The sequence below is a fragment of the Centroberyx gerrardi genome, chromosome 19 (genome assembly GCF_048128805.1).
Source record: "Centroberyx gerrardi isolate f3 chromosome 19, fCenGer3.hap1.cur.20231027, whole genome shotgun sequence".
Lineage (NCBI taxonomy): Eukaryota > Metazoa > Chordata > Actinopteri > Beryciformes > Berycidae > Centroberyx > Centroberyx gerrardi.
In genome coordinates this window covers 15,526,239-15,544,923 of record NC_136015.1, presented here as the reverse complement: position 1 = coordinate 15,544,923, position 18,685 = coordinate 15,526,239, and positions in this window count along the sequence as shown.

The window sequence follows — 18,685 nt, the reverse complement described above, 5'->3', positions numbered from 1 at the left end:
GTGTGTGTGTGTGTGTGAGTGAGACACCTGTAGGTTCTATTGCCAGACCATGACAGCCCTGTTTAAAATCTCCTTTAAACCGTTTGTACTTTTTTCTTCTCTGTTTCTCTGTGTGTCTGGCTCTCTCTCTATCTCACTGTCTTTCTCTCAGTGTGTGTTCTATTCTTAGTGAACTGCCGTGGTTAAATAATGATCTGTTCTTAGCTAATATGTAAAAAGTAGTAATCTGTGACTTTGTTTGACATCTTTGGTGCTAAGTGGTCATCGCTGTGTTTTTGCACTGCACTTCCCAGATGTCTTTCCCCACTGTGATGTCTTTTTTGTTGGATTTTGTGTCGATGAAGTTTGATTTTTTCTCTGTTCAGCCATGGCAGCTATTGATGCTCATGCTAACTAGACCAGTTCTTCTATTTTTCCCAGGAAAGACCTATGCCAGAACAGCAAATATAAAACCTCCCATGAACAGGTTATAGGTTGAATCAGTAATGTGTCACATCGATTGACAATAGACAGTAGCAAAACAGACTTCATTTATACAAATAATATAATTTCAACATATACATCATTCAATAATAATGTGTTCTTAGTCAAATAGAATGGTCAAGTAAAAATGTGCTCATAGTCAGCTAATTGGGATAAAACAGTGTTCTTAATCAGTGGGTCTAAATAAGAATATCTACAAATGTGTTACTATGGCAACCTACTGATCAGCTTCTGGTTAATGAACTAGATACACACAAGTTGTGGGATGGTGATTACCCTCAGGTAAATGGAGGAGGCAGCTCACTGAGGAGCATCATGCATTGATCCCTCTCAATTCATTTGGACATACACTAAGTATCTTAATGCTTAAATTGTACAAAATGTAGTTTTGGAACCAGAAAGCAGTCTTGGTCATCTACCATGCTTTAAAAACTGTTAAATAATAAGCCATTGGTTCAATTCCCTCTCAGTTCACTGTCTACAGTAAGTCCACTGTGAGTCGTTCTGTCTGTCTCTGTAGAGCAACTATTTTAAAAGACCAGGCAGGGTGTTATCATTTGGATAAATGTCAAATATTCAACACTTATAGCCAAATCCCACCCTTCCCTCTTTCTTTCTCTCCTCCCCTCCATCCTTCTGTCTCCCCCTTCATCCCTCTTCCTCCTCATTAGCAGTCTCCTCTCTCCACCCCCCACCCCCATCACTCCATCCCTCCTCATTTCCTAGTCAGATGGGGCTTTGCAAGGCAGAAGGTCACAGAAATGTCTCTCTCACATACACACGTACTCTCTCTCTCTCTCTCTCTCTCTCTCTCTCTCTCTCTCTCTCTCTCACTCGCTCTCCCTCTCTGTGTAGGACTCTCCTTTCTCTCTCACACACCGACACACTACCTATCACTCTATCTTTCTCCTCTCTTTCTCATGAGAATGCATACATTATTTAATGTCTTTCCCTCCCTTCCTCTCACCCTTATAGTTCCTCTCTCTCTCTCTCTCTCTCTCTCTCTCTCTCTCTCTCTGAATACATACATTATTCTCTTTGGACAGGCTCACTGGGCCGATATGAAACAAGAGGTGGTAGAGTTTGGGTCTTGACCTAAAACTGCATAGGTATGCTCAACTCCGTGTCCTAGAGCAGGCAGAGGCGAGAAAAACTTTCACCAATGTGCCTTTGAGCAGGGCATTTCACCAAAAATTTGCATGCACATGCTCAGCCAATCAGGGTGAGCATGTACAACCCTATGACGCTCCGCCCTATATAAGGCGAGCGCTCCTACACTCTGCGTCCACCATGTCTTCAGCGATTTGTGGAGCAGCAGGGTGACACATCACAGGGCTCCGCCTGTGATTATAGAACTAGAGTTACCATGCGTAACTATCGTTCTGTTTCACACAGACTTCACCCTCTAAGTGGCCTCTATTGGATTAGGGGGCGAAGCTGACTACACCCCCTGCTGTGACACTAACATGCCCACAACACGCCGCATCACAGGCCTGATTGACTGTAACCAACTGTGCAAACAACTATAGCGGTCATGGTCTGTCCCTCTCCTTACACGCTGAGCAGTGGTAAGGGAACAAACCTATTGCATATGCCCATCAGTGTTTAACATGTGGGTCTCCATGCATAACAACCTGGTGATTAGTCTTAGTAATGTCAGCATTTTAAGACCATCACCATAGTCCTCCTGTGTCCCAGAATCAACCACAGACCTGGAAAAAGACCCAGACACTTCCGACAGATAATATCTGATGAAAGGCCAGGGCATCGACCATGACGGCGCTGTACAAATCTCCTCCACACTTATCCCACTGACTAAGGCCGTTGACGCTGCCACACTTAGTGTAGAATGAGCCACAGGAGAGTCTTTGCCCGCCAACGCGTAAGCTTATGAAATACCATCACAAAGCCAGTGAGCGAGCCTCTGTTTAGACAGGGGCTTGCCGGCCACTCTGCCTCCATAGCACACAAACAGCTGTTGTGTGCGTCTCAGCGTAGCCGTTCGCTCCACATAGCATGCCGTACCCGGTATAAGCAATGCAACTGTAATCTCTCCTCTCTTTCTCCAGCATGGGGAGGAGGATAGAAGGCATCCAACTGAACCGTCCTAGACCAAAAAGAGCTTGTAATGTTCTTAAGCGTAAAGGACAGGTTTACAACAACTGGGGTGGATGGATAGTGCGCACAAATCACTCACTTTCTTTGCTGAAGTCAGTGCAAGCAGTAGCACTGTCTTGATTGACAACAATTTAGGAGAGCTATGCCTCACAGGCTCAAATGGCTCTTTAGAGAGGGCTTCAAGAACCAAAGGCAATTCCCACTGGGGGGGAGAGGGTGGCCAAAAACTGACCTCTCTCCAAAACCTCCATGACACAAGAGATCGCTGACGCATACACCTTAAGAAAGCGTCGGCTCCTTCTCAAGGAGGTGCTGTAGGGGCGCCCCGGTGGCTCAACTGGTAGAGCGTGTACCATTAAGGCGAAGTCCTAATTGCAGTGCCGTGGGTTTGAAAACGTCCCGTGCCCTTTGCTGCCTGTCTTTCCTGTCTCTCTCTACTGTGACAGTCTAGTAAAACAGAAAAAATAATCTTAAAAGGTTGAGGTGAGGTTTCATGTGCTGGAGAATAGATCCAAATTGAACAATTCAGTAGATCAATATTCATTTCTCCACACCACTTTTGGAAACCCGACCATTTAGTTTTATAGCATGAAATGGTGGATTAGACATGATTGGATAGTCTGCACAACGTCTGCAGACAAACCTGCGCACATTAGCCTGTCTGTCCCTTCGAGGAGCCAGAGCTTGAGAGCTTGGCCCAGACTGGGCATCGCCCCTAATGCTCCATCCGCCTGTGACAGTGCTCCCCGGCACTGAGGAACTGTCCACAGTGACGCTGCCAACATCTGAGTCATCTCAGCGTGCCGCGGGGCAGTCGTGTGGTCCGGGGCTACCAGGATGACCGTCAGCCTCTCCTGTCTCACTCTTGTCAGAAAAGGAGGAATTGAGAGCCTTGAGAGCCTAGAGTAGGTTATTACTTTAACATTTGTTTCTTTAAAATTGCTGAAGTAACCCCAAATTCTGCTGTACCAAACTACACCCATAGATGTCTTGATAACGGCACCTTTTTTTCTGTAAGTGATCAAGTTCGTCAAGGCTTAAAGAACTTTAGAGGATGTTGGTTTCCATGCTGGTTTGCAAGGTACAGATTCAGAGCCCATACTTGTTCATATTTGATTGTTAACTGACAATTTTTTTAAATAATTATCTTTTTCTTACTTTTCCCTCCAGTTATTTGATTCCATCTACTACATACTTTATACCAGAACATTACATTACATTTTTTATCTTTTAGCATATTCAGCCTACGTTATGGTTGTTTTCAACTTTTTGATGCTCTTTGTACTTTTTCAGATATTTTACTATTATTGCTAATTATTTCCCCACAGAAATGATTGGCTGAATGTTGGTGAGCTAAAGTGGAGGGGGCTGATGGTGTCACGAAGAGCCATGAAATGCATTATGGGCAATGAGCTTTGTAGACTTTCATAGTATTTCCTGTATAACTGTAGGACTCTTACACTAGAAATTCTTTCTTTCTTTATTTCTTAACTAAATAACTTACAATTTTAAAGCTGGAAACACTGTTTCCACTTCTTCAGAATTATATGTAGTTTTTTTTGCTTTTGAGAATTAGTTTGATACCTTTTGTACATTCAAAGGTGTTCTCAGCCAAAAATATTCATTTTGATACCAGTGGGGCCGGAACACAAGCTAAGCATGCCAGCAATAACTTACCCAAGAAACCCCTTCTAACATCCAAGTGTGCAGATTTATTTAATGAAGCGTGCATTGTAACAAGTCTGTGGATATGTTTCATACTTTAAGATGAATGATAGCTTTACTGCATAGGCTTCATGCATGAATCAAAGTGCTCATGATAGACATTTTTGAGCTACAGTGCATCATGTGCCAACTTCCATTGCAATTACAATTAAGTCAATTGTAACTCCATTTGCTATCATGTTCACCCTAGCAGCTATCAAACATTTTGTGGTCAATCTACTTCATAGATTTCTGTTGTATTCCAAAATGTCCTCTGTCGCTAAAAGCTCAAAATCCACACTACACAGTATGGTAAGGTGACTTACACTGTAGGGGCACAGCATGACTTTTACTTTCTTTTAGATGTAAAATACATGGGGATCATGGGAGTGTTTCATAGACTCCCATTATATTTTATAAGTCAGCCAGCCAACTTGTGCACTGGAAACTCCATTCCAGCTGTCTACTACTCAATATGGTAAGCTCATCAAAAGTGCAGAGGTTCATGTAGCTATAATATTCAGTCTAGGAGGTAAAAGCCATGGTGGACAATGGAGTTCATACACTTCCATTGTACTTAAAACTATTAATTTTTACATTACAAACTCATTTTGAATTCTGAACTACTTGATATTGTATTATCTGGCTTTCTGTTAGGAGTAGTGTAACTAGAAGAATCAGACCAGGGTGGCAGATGGAGAAAGAAAGTAATTGTACAGTGGTCAAAAGAATATGAATAGTGAGTGACAGAGAAAGAGAAAGAGAAAAAGACCGGCGGAGGTGTATAGCAGGGTTACACCCACAAAGGATGACAACAGAGGGGCAGAATCAATAGTCCTCCTCTGTGTTCACACGCACTAAGATATCAACGATGTGACCTCGCCATAACCATAGAGATTAGTTGTCACACACTCGTCAACTCTATACTCTCTGCCTGATTGTATTTCTGTGTGAGGGTGTGTGTGTGTCCCTGTGTGTGTCTGTGCGTCTGTATTGCATGTCATGGCCTGTGTGATAGCTTGAGCTGTCAACAATAATGGTTTTTGCTACCTATTCATCTTTTCATCTTAAATCTACACTACACTCTTGGAGGAGTCAAAAGCAGGAACGACCATCTTGGGCTCACTTAGTCTCTGATGGAGAGCTGTCTGACCTCAACTCATGTACGCACATTTTTCAGACGAGAAAAATACAGTGCATTTTCAATGCACTGTATCTTGCGCATCAGCTGTTAAAAAAAAAAAAAGCAATTGCCTTTAATTCTAAGAAGATGGATGGCTTCAAGGTATTTCTCTTGCATGAATGAAATGGAATGTAACCTTCATAAAAGAGGTCTTTCAAGCTCTGATATTTTGATTAATGTAATGTGGGAAGTCAGCTTCTCATAAGCATGTACTGAAAGAATACTGAAAATACTGCAGCAGAGTTGGACCAGGCACTAAAATGTTAACCAGTGTGTTGATCTGTAAATTAATATTGCAATTGCTTGATCTGATATTAAGGATCACACTAGTCATTTGCATATCATAATGCTTGCATGAATAATAAAGAACTTAAGATAGAACTCGTGTTAGCATCAATGCATTCAACTGTTATTTAACACAGTATCTCCTGATTTCTTCCTCAGAAGTTATACATTTGTCTGCATATAAGTAGTGCAATATACCCCATGCAAAATCATGGGGTATATCTTTCAAAAAGGTTAGTTACTACTTAGTTACTAAGTACTTAACCATTGCTTAAGCATTACTTAAGTAATGTTGACTGTAAATCAAAGTGTTACCCGTGTACATGCAACCTCTCTCTCTCTCCCTCTATCTTTCCTGTCTCTTTCCTCTTAATGTCTTCTAATAAAACAGAAGTGTCTTGAAAATAATCTTAAAAATATGGTGACCCATAAGTTTCTCCCCTGCTGTAACCTAGCAACAGATTGTTCTGCCGTTTCCTTCCTGTGTTTACAAACTCTGTCTAAAAACCTAAATGTTGTCTCCTCACCTTAACAACCCCCAAAATAAACAGCCTCTTCTCTCCAAGTGTGTCTGTGTGTATGTGTGTGTGGGTGCATGTATTTGTGTGTGTGTGTGTGTGTGTGTGTGTGTGTGTGTGTGTGTGTTATCACCAGCAGAGCAGTGAAGTTAATTGGCTTCAGCTGAGAGGAGAGACAAGACAATAGCTATAAACACACACACACACATACACACACACACACACAGAAACAGACAGAAAGACTCCCACAGAGACACTCACACACAGACACACACCTTACTCAAAAACAGACAGACACACACACACACACACACACACACACACACACACACACACACATACACACACACACACATACACGCCTGCTGTGTAGCTCGGCTAAATCCAAACACTGAAGCGTATTGTTGAGTCTTTATTTAGACACAGGGCTTACATGGGCCACAACATCGTCAGATAACTGTGTGTGTGTGTGTGTGTGTGTGTGTGTGTGTATGTGTGTATGTGTTTAGGTCATCTGGGTAATATGTAGGGTATAAAACAGGCTTTTTGGTCAACTGGCCATGGCGGCAAGAGGATTCAGGATTTTACCACCCAATTATATTTCTCACCTGCCAAAACAGTCTTTTAGAATAGGACAGACGTGGGCCGCCTGCTGAAGTTGTTAGCAGAATTGACAGACCCAACAACAACAACAACGTCCACAAATTCCAACACTTGCTGTTTCTCACATATCCACATTTCTAACTCCTGCCATTCCTCCCCTCTGTCTTTGTGTCTCTCTCTCTCTTTTCCTTGTCTACCTTTATGGACTCTATTTCCCTCCCTCATCTCTCTCTCTCCATCTCTCCTCTGGCATTTCCCCTCTGTCTCCCTCTATGTTTCTCTAACTTCTCTCTTTCTCTCTCTCTCTCTCCCTCACACACACACACACACACGCACACACACACACACACACACAAAACCTTATTTCACCCATAAAGGTATCAAATACTAAAACAACTACCAGCATCAAATAAGATACACCAAATCCACCTGCTTCTCTCACTTTCAGTTTATCACGTGTCTGTGTGTGTGTGTGTGTGTGTGTGTGTGTGTGTGTGTGTGTGTGTGTGTGTGGTGTTTAAATTTTTACTATGCACATGTGTGAGATACCATGCATGTGTGCGTGAGAGACTGAAATAGAGTATGTTGTCATTTGTGTGTGTTGTGTGTGTGCGTCTTCTCTGGGAGAGAGAGAGAGAGAGAGAGAGAGAGAGAGAGAGAGAGAGTAGGAGAGGTATCATCTCTGTGAAGCCTAGACGTGCTCAAGCACCTGTACTCAGAAACCAGTTCTACACACACACACACACACACACACACACATCCATCCTAATCCAGCCCCACTGCCTCTTAGGCACTCCTTGGTGGAAAGAGAGAGAGAGAAGAGAGACAGCAGAGAGGGAACGGAGTGAGAAAGGGAGAGGAGTGAAGTGTTTTGTCGTGGTTTTCTCCAGCGGGCTTTACTCTCCATCACACACACCTACGCATTCACACTCACACGCACACACACGCCAAAGAGTTTTTCCGTGGAAATGACTTTCAGATTGTTTCCTCACAAAAACACTTTCACCAGGAGAAAAACAAACAGTGCATTTATCTGGGTATCAGATAGCCCAGGCAGAGATAGATTTCACTTAGAATAGCCAGGTAAATTTAATATATTTTAACACTGTATATTTGCTGAAACATTGTATTTTCATTCCAGTTTTGCCTTTTTTTCAGGATGCATTTGACAGCTGACAATGTCTCTCAAAACTACATGGGTGTGACTCTCACAACAGTGTGGTGTGGGCTTTGTCCATGTCTCAAAACTTAAAATATTGGGATGATACAGATAGATATGGAGTGGAGAAGCAGAGCAGGGAAAAAAATAGTTCAGTATAAACTTTTCTACTGCTCTTAGATTCCCATTAAAACCTCATATTTTTAGATCTTTTCTGAAGCAAAACATCGTCATGTCAACTTCAATGTATTTGGCTGTCCTTGAAATGTATTTCAATTAATCTGACAGTCTTAAATGCATTTACCTGTCCACTGGTAGAAATGTGAGAACCTTTTTAAAACTTTTATGGTCCAGGAAGGATTGACTTTGCATGCATGCTCTTTTTCCGCAATGCCCTGCTTCACATTCACACTACATTACAAAGCATACACTTTGTAATGCTAGCAGGCATAAAGGCAGACTGGTAGCATTGTGAGTGAGTTAGCTCCACCCGCAAGTACCTGCATGGCATCAATAAAGGCAGTGTCCTGCAGAAACCTTGTATTTTCATTACACTTTTGCCATTATCTTATTTCCCTTTCCAGAGAATCCTTGTATCTCCCATTGTACTTTTTCCACTGTAATTGACAGCTGAGGTTGTCTCCCACATGTAGGAAATATAAATGACTTTTTGGAGGTACAAAGTTTCTGTAGAACACTAATCATATGTGAAGAGAACTGAAAAATAAATTGCCGCCTCTTATCCCTCTCCTCCTCTCTGCCGATAGCAAACCTTCTCCGCCTCTGCCTCCTCCTCCTCTGTTTCTCTCTTCAGGTGAGATTTTTGCAAGTCACTTTGGCTTTGCATTAAGTTTTGCACAAGAGTCAAATCAATCCTCATAGACTGTAACTGCAATTTATCCAGAGAAAGTGGACTGAACAAATTTACCCTGTGACACACTCATACAAGATGCAAGATATTTATTTGCCTCTTGCACATACTGTGTGACACACTCAGTTAAAATGAAAACACATCACGCCATAACACAAAACAAAAACATCACATCACAGTAATGTAATGTAAAAACAGATCAACAATAATCTTGGATCTTGGATTGGACAGAATATAGTCCAATGCACAATGCACAACACACGTAACGTGCACTAGGGACTCAAAATACAACATACTACACGACCAGTCAAAAGTTTGGACACACCATATTTTTTCTTTATTTTTACTGTTTTTCACATTTTATAATAATAGTAAAGACATCAAAACTATGAAATAACACATATTTTAGATTCTTTAAAGTAGCCACGCTTTGCCTTGATGGAAAGGCAAAGGCTTTGGAAAGAAATTCGTACATAGGCATCAACTTTCATTCCTTTAGATCAAAATGGCTTTAAGATAATGAAAAACATAGTACATTCAATCAGGTGTGTCCAAACTTTTGACTGGTAGTGTACATAGGATATCATAAGTGCAACGGAGGTGCTCAGAAAATACTCACAAATGTATTTTAGCAGGTAAAATGGCTTGAGTGACATTGAGATAGGGTGCAGTGTGTGTGGAGCCAGATCAACTATCTGTATTGATCAGGGAAACAGCCTGAGGGCAGGACTTCTTCATGAACCTGGAGGCTTGAGTGTTAATCCTACAATACATATGACTGCGACCCAAGCTGGGAAATCAGTGTTTGACCAGGATGGCCTGGGTGTTTACAGGGTAATGCAGGTCAGTATAGTTCTGATTAGTGTTGAGAGCAGCTGTGGAGGGGCGAGGTTCTGAGACGGCAGAACTTTCCGTTAAGCCTGCTGGAGGTGTTGTGGGCTTCATTCAATAAAAGAGAGACTCACTTTATTTACTGCCTCCCAAACATCAAAGCTAGGTTGCTACACGTAAGCGCTGACCTTAAATTTCTGTACATAAGTTAGCATATTTCTGTACAAATGTTATTTCCATCTGCCCTGCTTGGAAAATTCTGATCTGCATCTATGCACATGACATACTGTATCTTGTATATGTTAAATGCCAACAATGCACATTTACAGAGTATATGCAGTTATACTTACCTCTGAAATGACCCAAATAGCCTTTTCACTTTAAATGATTGCCTTGCAGACAACAAGTGTTGGATAGCTCAAAAGTTCCTGCAACTTAATGACAGTAAATCTGAAATAGTCACAAGTGGTAAAGCTTTGTGCCCTCAATTTGCAGTAACCTTGGTAATTAGTCGCCAAATATAAAGTCTCATGCCAGAATCCTGAGAGTTTTGTTCTTTGACTGTGACTTGGGTTTTGAAGAGCTGGTTAAGAATTATCCAGATCTGCTTTTTCCAGCTGAGAAATATCTCTGAAATTGAATAATTCCGGTTAGCGACACGGAAAAGGTTATCCATGCTTTTATTTCTTCTTTCTGTAAAGCCCTTTCACAGCTGCAACTGATCCAAAATGCAGCAGGTAGCCACAAAAAGAGGGATCATATCACTCCTCTCTTGGTGTCCCTGCACTGGAACTCTCTCTGACTTTAAAATCTTGCTGTTTGTTTGTAAAGCTTTGCGTGGTCTCACACCTCACTCTATTTCTAACTGCGGTGGCCTTACAACATCACTAAGTCCCTTAGGTCATCTGCTCAGAGTCTCTTAGCCGTTCCACGGACCAGGACAAACCTAAAGGGAAGGGTGGCCGCGCTTTTGCTATTACAGCCGTTAGATAGTGGAACAACCTTCCTGAAAGTGTTAGGAGAGCAGAAACTATTACCATTTTTAAAATTACTTTTACTCTATGGCCGTTCAGTATGACTGATGTGTTTCACCTGCTTTCTTTGTAACACGTTTGGTCTTTTTTGTCCATTATTATTTTCCATTAACCTTGTAAAGTGCTTTGTAACACAAATGTTTTGAGTTCGATGTGCTTTATAAATGAAGTTGACTCGACATTTGAACATCAGACTCATTTCTGTTTATGAGGTCATAGCTAGCAAACTGTACTCGTTACTTGTATCAATAAATCTGATCATGTGAATCGCTACAATGAATATACTGTATGCATGGACACATTCTGTATATTTGTTCTGCCACAATGGGAATAGCTAGCTTGCACATCCACTTCCACTTGTAAATCTGTCAATGACGATGCTGTGTCTGTATTTGTTGATTTACTGTATTATTTTAAATACGTTAGCATAAAATACTTGTTTTGTGTTGTCTCTAGTACTACAGTACTATTCTCAGTCCTACTCTCTGCTGCTGCGATGACCAAGTTTCCCCACTAGGATCATTAAAGATTCAACTAAATCTAACATCTAAATCTAAATAGCAGATGGAGGATAGGGGAGGTTACATCAGTCTATTGGCAAATGCCTTGGACCTCATAGGCCTTATTTCTAATGTGATCAATGCATAGGGACTGGGCTATTGAAGGTGCTGACTGAGTAATTTGTTGTGCAGTGTTAACAGCTTTCTCCATGGCCTTCCTCTCTTCGTTTGTGGTGCTACCATACCAGACCTCCTGTTAAAACACTCTCAACCATAGAGGTCCATAGAGGTCCAGTATCTGTTTGGTCATACTACATTTTATTAGACAGCCCAGGAAATGAGGACATTCAGCTTTTTAAAAGGTGGTGGTAGTAATTTGTGACCAGGTCATTTTTTAATATAACAGATTTGTATCGCTTTAATAAAGTTGTACGTAAGACATGGACTGTGTCGTTTTTCAGACACCATTATTCATAAACTGGCACCCAACATTTGTCAGTCAGTATTAAACATGAGTAAAAGTACTAGATTCCATGTTGTAATTTGTTGTCACTCAAAGATAATTTCATGGTTGGAATACCTGGAATATCCCGTCTAATTTCTGAGTACAAGATAATTCTACTGCTGTAATTTCCTTTCCTCTCATTTTTTAGATGCTTGCTTTACATATTTTTAGATCATGTACGTATTTGCATTAAGAACTGGCTGATGGGTTAGATCTTGAAGATTTCTTTTCAGACACAAAGTGGAAAAATAAGAGGGGGAAAAAAAAGTCCCAAACCTAAAACCTACCAGTGTAATGAAAAGCCTCAGCTTGCTGCAGCATGTCACATTTACTCACTTTGGGTCCTGGGCAGAAAAAGTTGAAGAAGCCTTGGTCTAACACATGACCTTACATTCTGCACTGCTTACAGAATAATAACCACAAACACACACACACACATACGCCAAAGGGTGGGTTAGAACAATACACTGTCTGAAACATTGTGCCCTGTGTGTGTGGTTATGTGTGTGTGTGTGTGTGTGTGTGTGTGTGTGTGTGTGTGTGTGTGTGAGGTATTACTGGAGACATGCTTGGGAGGTTTTCATCTGCTGAAGTCTGTTGGTTAAATCCTGCAGAGAGAGAGGGAAGGATAGAAAACAAGAGGGTGAGGCAGAGAGAAACCCGACCATGGGGAGAGAGAGAGGAGGAGAGCGGTGGAGAGAGGTGTTTTTAGCGGAATTAGATTGTTCCTGAGTGTGAGTCAAGCTCTGTGCTTCAACCTAATGGTGATGGATGGTCCACCACTTTGAAACAATGGAACACACACACACACACACACACACACACACATACATGCACAGGCGCACACACTGGGATACGCGCACAGACACTGAAGAGACACACACATTCACACGTAGATGTACAACAGTGAGCGAGGCACACACATACGCAGACTCTCTTTGTACAACCCACAAGCTGTATAGCTTAGTTTATGTTAACAAATAAGGTTTTAAGAGTGACTGCTTTTCAGGGTCGGTTTCTTCAAAGCAAAATAGATAAAAAACACACAAAATTGATAAAATGAAGACTTGAAACAACAGAAATTTAAGACAAATTGTTTCTGGAGGATCAAAATCTTCAAAAGGATTAGCACTTATCCCATCTCTGTGGTAATTGACAACATGAAAAACATCCATCTACTCAGCCTGGCCTCGTGATAGTTCGTAGAAAATATGAAAAGCAGTGCACCCTGGTTTCTAAAGCCCTTTTATGAAAACAAATAACTTGAAGCAAATCACTATACAGGATGATTGACTGAGGTGGTCGATGGTTAGAGGCAATGCAAAACCAAGATTAATCCCTCCATCAGGAGGATTGTTTTTCCAGCGGCCAGATGCCTATAATGTACATAATCAAATTGTTTTCTGACAATCAAAAATACGACCTAAATCCTTTCTCTAAACTTGACCAAAGTTTGTTCTCTAAACGCAAGTCAGAGGTTTTTGTTACATCAGCCTAAGCTAACCTCGATCACAGTTTCTGTTGTTCCCTAAACCTAAGAGTGAGGGAAAATGTGAGAGCCACTCTGATGCAGTGCAACTTAAAATGAAGGTTACAAAATCCTTGCTTACACTTGTAATGTTTGTGAACACTGGGGTTGTGCACCCCTATATTTTTAAGGTATGATAGGTACATAAAATATTTTTTTTTTAAAAAGGCAATTTTCCATTTTCAAACCAAACTCTTCAAGGATATCAATATATATATATATGTTCTAAAACAGAGTACAGGCTGGAAAGTAAGTTTTGAAGTAATCATTGAATCATTGGTATTGATCAATAACCCAATCAGCCCCTGCAGATATATTATGGTCATTTTGTGCTATTGGGCAGTAAAAATCATACTTATTTCCCTTTTGTGGAATTATTATATTGGTAATCCGATCATAATTACCCAAATTTCCCTCGGGGATCAATAAAGTATTTCTGATTCTGATTCTGATTCTGATAATACAATCATATTCTTGCAGGTTGCAGGAAATGATAACAAATAAAATGCTACAGAAAAAAGTTATTAAAAAAATGAATGAATGACAACAATTGAGAGAAACTGTCCAATCATTGAGTAAATAATTTCTTGCAGAAGTCCTGTGTGTGTATTTGCATGTGGTGTTTGTGCGTGCGTACCTGTGTGTGGTGTGTGTGTGTGTGTGTGTGTGTGTGTGTGTGTGTGTGTAGGTGTGTATGTGTGTGTGTGTACAAATAAAAAGCACTTTTTATTTCCTCTAAGAAATACAACAATTGCCATTACTCTGGATGTGATGTGGGCTGTTCACTGCCAGGCTGCAATGCTCTGGACTGTTTTAGTTTAATTTAATAAGAAGAGGAAGTGCCTTGGATTGATTTTACACCAGAACTGGAATCACAAGGTTTCCAGACAACAGTGGTAAAATGAGAAAGAACACACTCATCATGATCCAGTTATGCATCTTCTCCAGGAGAGATCCTATATGATGTAATGTGTGTGTGTGTGTGTGTGTGTGTGTGTGTGTGTGTCTGTGTGTGGGTGGGTGTGAAAATAGGAAGTTTTTCGTATTGCCTCAAGGAATGCTAATTATGGTATTCAATTACAAATTATAAAATCATGTGTTTCATATATTACCTCCGGGAAATGTGAACAAATAGGCTTCACTGAAAACAAATTGTCCAACGCAATTGCCTTCTCCTGGTGATGCTGAGCAATTATATTTATATCTGTGCATGTAAATAAGAAGCAGCTTCTATTTCCTTGAGGAATTTTAACAATTATCAATACCATGAATCTGATCTGTTCTTTGTGCTATGCAGCTATGGTGAACGCCTTCGATGAAAACCCATAGTAGATATTAGAGTAGACGTTACAGATTAGACTCTTCATTTCTTTCTGTATTTAAATGCAAGATACCACTTGGTATATGTAACCTTGGTCTTCCATAAAACCACAAAAGCCTTTTTAGGTGTGTATGGATGTGTTGCAAATATCATTTTTTGCTCATGGGAAATGTGAAAAAAGGCTGCGCTGGAAACCATTCATCCAATAATTGCACATAGCGATAATACATGTTTATATTGAACTCAATTTCTTTCACATGGCCTATGGTTAATAAAAACATGAACTTCAAAGTAAGTTTGAAGCTTCATGTGTTATAGAGATTCATTACTAGACAACTAATTTTCCTTCCCATTCCTCAGGCAGGTGAACATGTGTGGTGTGGGTGTAAATAAGAACTTCTTTATATTTTCTCAAGGAATTAGGAACAGCAGCTGATTCTATATGAGGTTAGAAAATCTTTATTATTTTTTCTCATGGGAAATGTGAATAAATAAGGCTTCAATAGAAACAATGCCAAATCATTCACCTAGTCGCTCTTCATAACCACGAGACATGGTTTCTACGTAATGGTATCTTTAAAGAATATGAGAGTGTGTGTGTGTGTGTGTGTGTGTGTGTGTGTGTGTGTGTGTGTGTGTGTGTGTGTGTGCGCGTGCACCCTTGTTAAAGGACCATACTGGTGTTTTTGCATGTTTTAGTCCCTTACTACAATTCATGTATACTTGACATTACTACCATTTTCCAAAGCTTGTTTAGATGTTTTGAATCTTCACGTCTTCTGGTGCGTTCACTTGCTGGTGGGAAGCTCCGACATTTGGGACATCATAGTCGGCTACCAAACAGCATTGCATTCATGTGCTATTTGGTCAGAAACTCAAATTTAAAAGACAAACAATAAGCAAACATGGGCATCGTGAAAAGGATGATGTGGATTTGGCTTCTTCTTGCTTTAAAAAACTTATTATAGTTAGTCTGGCTAACTACCAAGTAAACTAATACTAAATAATCAGGAAATCGAGTAAATATGCAAAAATCAAAAAAAGTTGCTTTGAAAAATGGTCAGTAGTAATGTAAGGTAATAAGTAAAACATGCAATAACATCGGTATGGTCCTTTAAATCTTGTATTAACAGTGGTAGTTTCAGTCAGTCACTTATTCCATCAGTTATTTAGTCAGTAAGTTGAATAAATAAGTTAAATAAGTCAGTTGTTTAAATCGGTAGCTTTTGAGAAGTCAGTTAGTTCCTTAGCCATTCGATTAGTTAGTCAGTTATTGATTGGTTAGTTGATAAATTAGTAAATCCATTATATAGTTTGTCACTTATATGGTGAGCTACATCCGTCATTTGGTGTGGTAGTTAGTTTGTTAGTCATTTAGTTAGTCAGTTCTTTACAATTTAAAAAGAAACTCATCTAAGCAGAAGTCTGGAGTAGAGAGCTTAGCACAATCACAAGATGAAACGTGTCAGATTAAATTGAGTGCAATGCATTTCAGTAACAACCATTGTTACAACATCTATTTTCATTTTCATTTAGAAGGTGCAGATTTAAACATGCTTGACTTTCTTGGAGTCCTTGGACTTGTGCAGACCTGCAGTGTCTCAGTATTGAACCCTCCAAAGTAACTGCACTTGAGTTACCTTAAGTGCCTTGTGGAATCTGACTGCCTCCACAAAGTCAGGTTAGGTGCTCGAGTAGCACAGATAAATAAAAACATCAACTTTATTATCACACACAGTTTGGTCTGTTCATTCAATTCATGATCTATAATGAGAGAAAAAATATCTGCTACATGGCAATCACAGCATAGCCCATGTTGTTCCGTAAGAGCCGATGGAAGGTCTGGTCTGGTACCTAAACATATTAGCCAGGTCGTGGTCTCTCTTCACTGGCTCCCTGTAAATGTATTGATTAGAAAGTGCTCCTTCTGACTTGCAAGGCACTACATGGCCTTCAGCCTCAATATATCTCTGATTAACTTACACCCTATAAGCCCACCTGCACTGTCCACTCACAGGGTGCAGGACCCTTGTTGTTCCTTGCAGTCAAAAGCAAACAGCTGGAAATAGAAATCATAGCACAAGTGAGATTCTATGGTGCCATTTGCAGTGGAAAACAACAAATAAATTAAATCCAACAGTGATGTTTTGTTTGGTATATTGTGATCAGTTTAATGTACATTTTGAAGATACATTTCAGGGTTTTGAATCTGTGCAATTGAACCAGAAGAGCACTGTCATGTGAAAAGTTTTAGCTCTGAACAATGGCAGTGTGCAAACTGAAGCTGTCCCACATTACGATGCAAGCTGCACCTCTCATTTCCACATAGCCAGCACAAAACATTACTGTAATGGGAAGCTATGAAAGACCTATATGAGAAGTAACTAGCCTTGTTCAGTTTTCATTGAACTCATAAATGGGAACATAACTGACATAGGCCATTACCTTGGTCATGAGAGGTTATATTTCCCTCCAAAATGCAAGGATGCATGATCTCACCAAGGCACACAGTTCCGCTGCTTCACCATGATGCACAGTTCCTTTGTACAGAGAGCAATGTCACTGGATAAGTATTCATTTAGCAAAAAATGTAGCAAATTCCTGCATGGATTTGGTGCAAAACAAAGCAAGCCTTTCCAACTGAGAACAATCAAAACCACACATTGCATAGCTAACATTAAGATGCAACAATGTCTAAGAACTGCATTTATTAATTAGTAGATTGTAACCTACTGTCAAATTGTTGTGGCGTGAAGTCTTTTAATTAACCATGATAAGTCACTGTTAGTTAGGGTGACTTAAAGTTTAGCTGCTAGTTGCTACTCTGGCATCACTGTATAACAACAAAACATCTCCAAGTGAGTGCAATTAAAACAACATGCTGGATGAATAATATCATGGTAAACTAATATTGAGTAAATGGATTTATTCAGTAACAGAATACAGATCACCGTCAACTCATCATTGCTGTGAAAAGTCTTTTTTAACCATGATAATCCATGTACCATGTAGCTAGCTAAAACTAGCTGTCTAGCTAATCTAGCTGAGGATAGTTGCGCAACAGAATAAACACTTCTAAGTGAGTGTAATTAAAGCACATCAGCTAACTGTAACACAACAATCATTAGTAAAGTTATACAGACTTTTTTTGCCCTAGCAGAAACTACAATACTTTAGTGATTTTAATTAGTTACGAGGAGTTGGAACAATTAGGAACATTGGGAACGAAAGAGAATATATAGGCAAACGGACGACATGCATATCTGTGAAGTTTCCCCTGCTATCAACAGTGTATAACAATGTTAAGGCTGCACCAGAAGAGTGCATCTTCTCAAGGTGAAGCTGTCTGGGGAACGGGGATTGAGCTGGGTTCTTCTCACACTCTAAATGTGAACTCTGTCTCTAGACTTTAGATTGATTCCAGGCAAAGCTTGGAGCTTTGCTTTGAGAATCCTATTTCAAGCACCACTGTCAGAAGTGTTGCAATACCAAGAAGAACCAAAGGCAAACCAAGAAGTAACACAATTTATTTTTCTTGCCTAACCCTAAACCTGTTATCCAAACAGATCACAGAAGGCTTCTTGTCAGGACTTTGGGCTCGTAACCCTATCTCACATGTGAGTTTGGGGTCAATTTCCTGACAGGCAGGAATGAGTAACATCTTGAATTCAAACAGGACATTGCAGATTTTCATGAACAATGATGAGTTTTTCAAGGTTTTCTAGCTCAGCCTAGTTCAGTTTAGTTGAGTTGAGTAGTTTCTTTTTAGCTTCATGTTGCAGACTTCCCAGCCATATTCTGTTCTGAAATGACACACCAGACGGACACATTCTGGTTCACATACACAGATATTCTGTGTTGTTTTTCTGTGTTCTTCTCTCTCTGTATTTGTGTATCTGCCTCCCTGCCTGCATTCGTGCGTGCGTGTGTGTGTGTGTGTGTGTGTGTGTGTGTGTGTTAGTGCTCCAGGGTTGGGTAGGAGAGCAGAAGCGGAGATAATTGCACCAAACAGCTCTGTAGGCCTGATAGCAGAGGAGAGCTC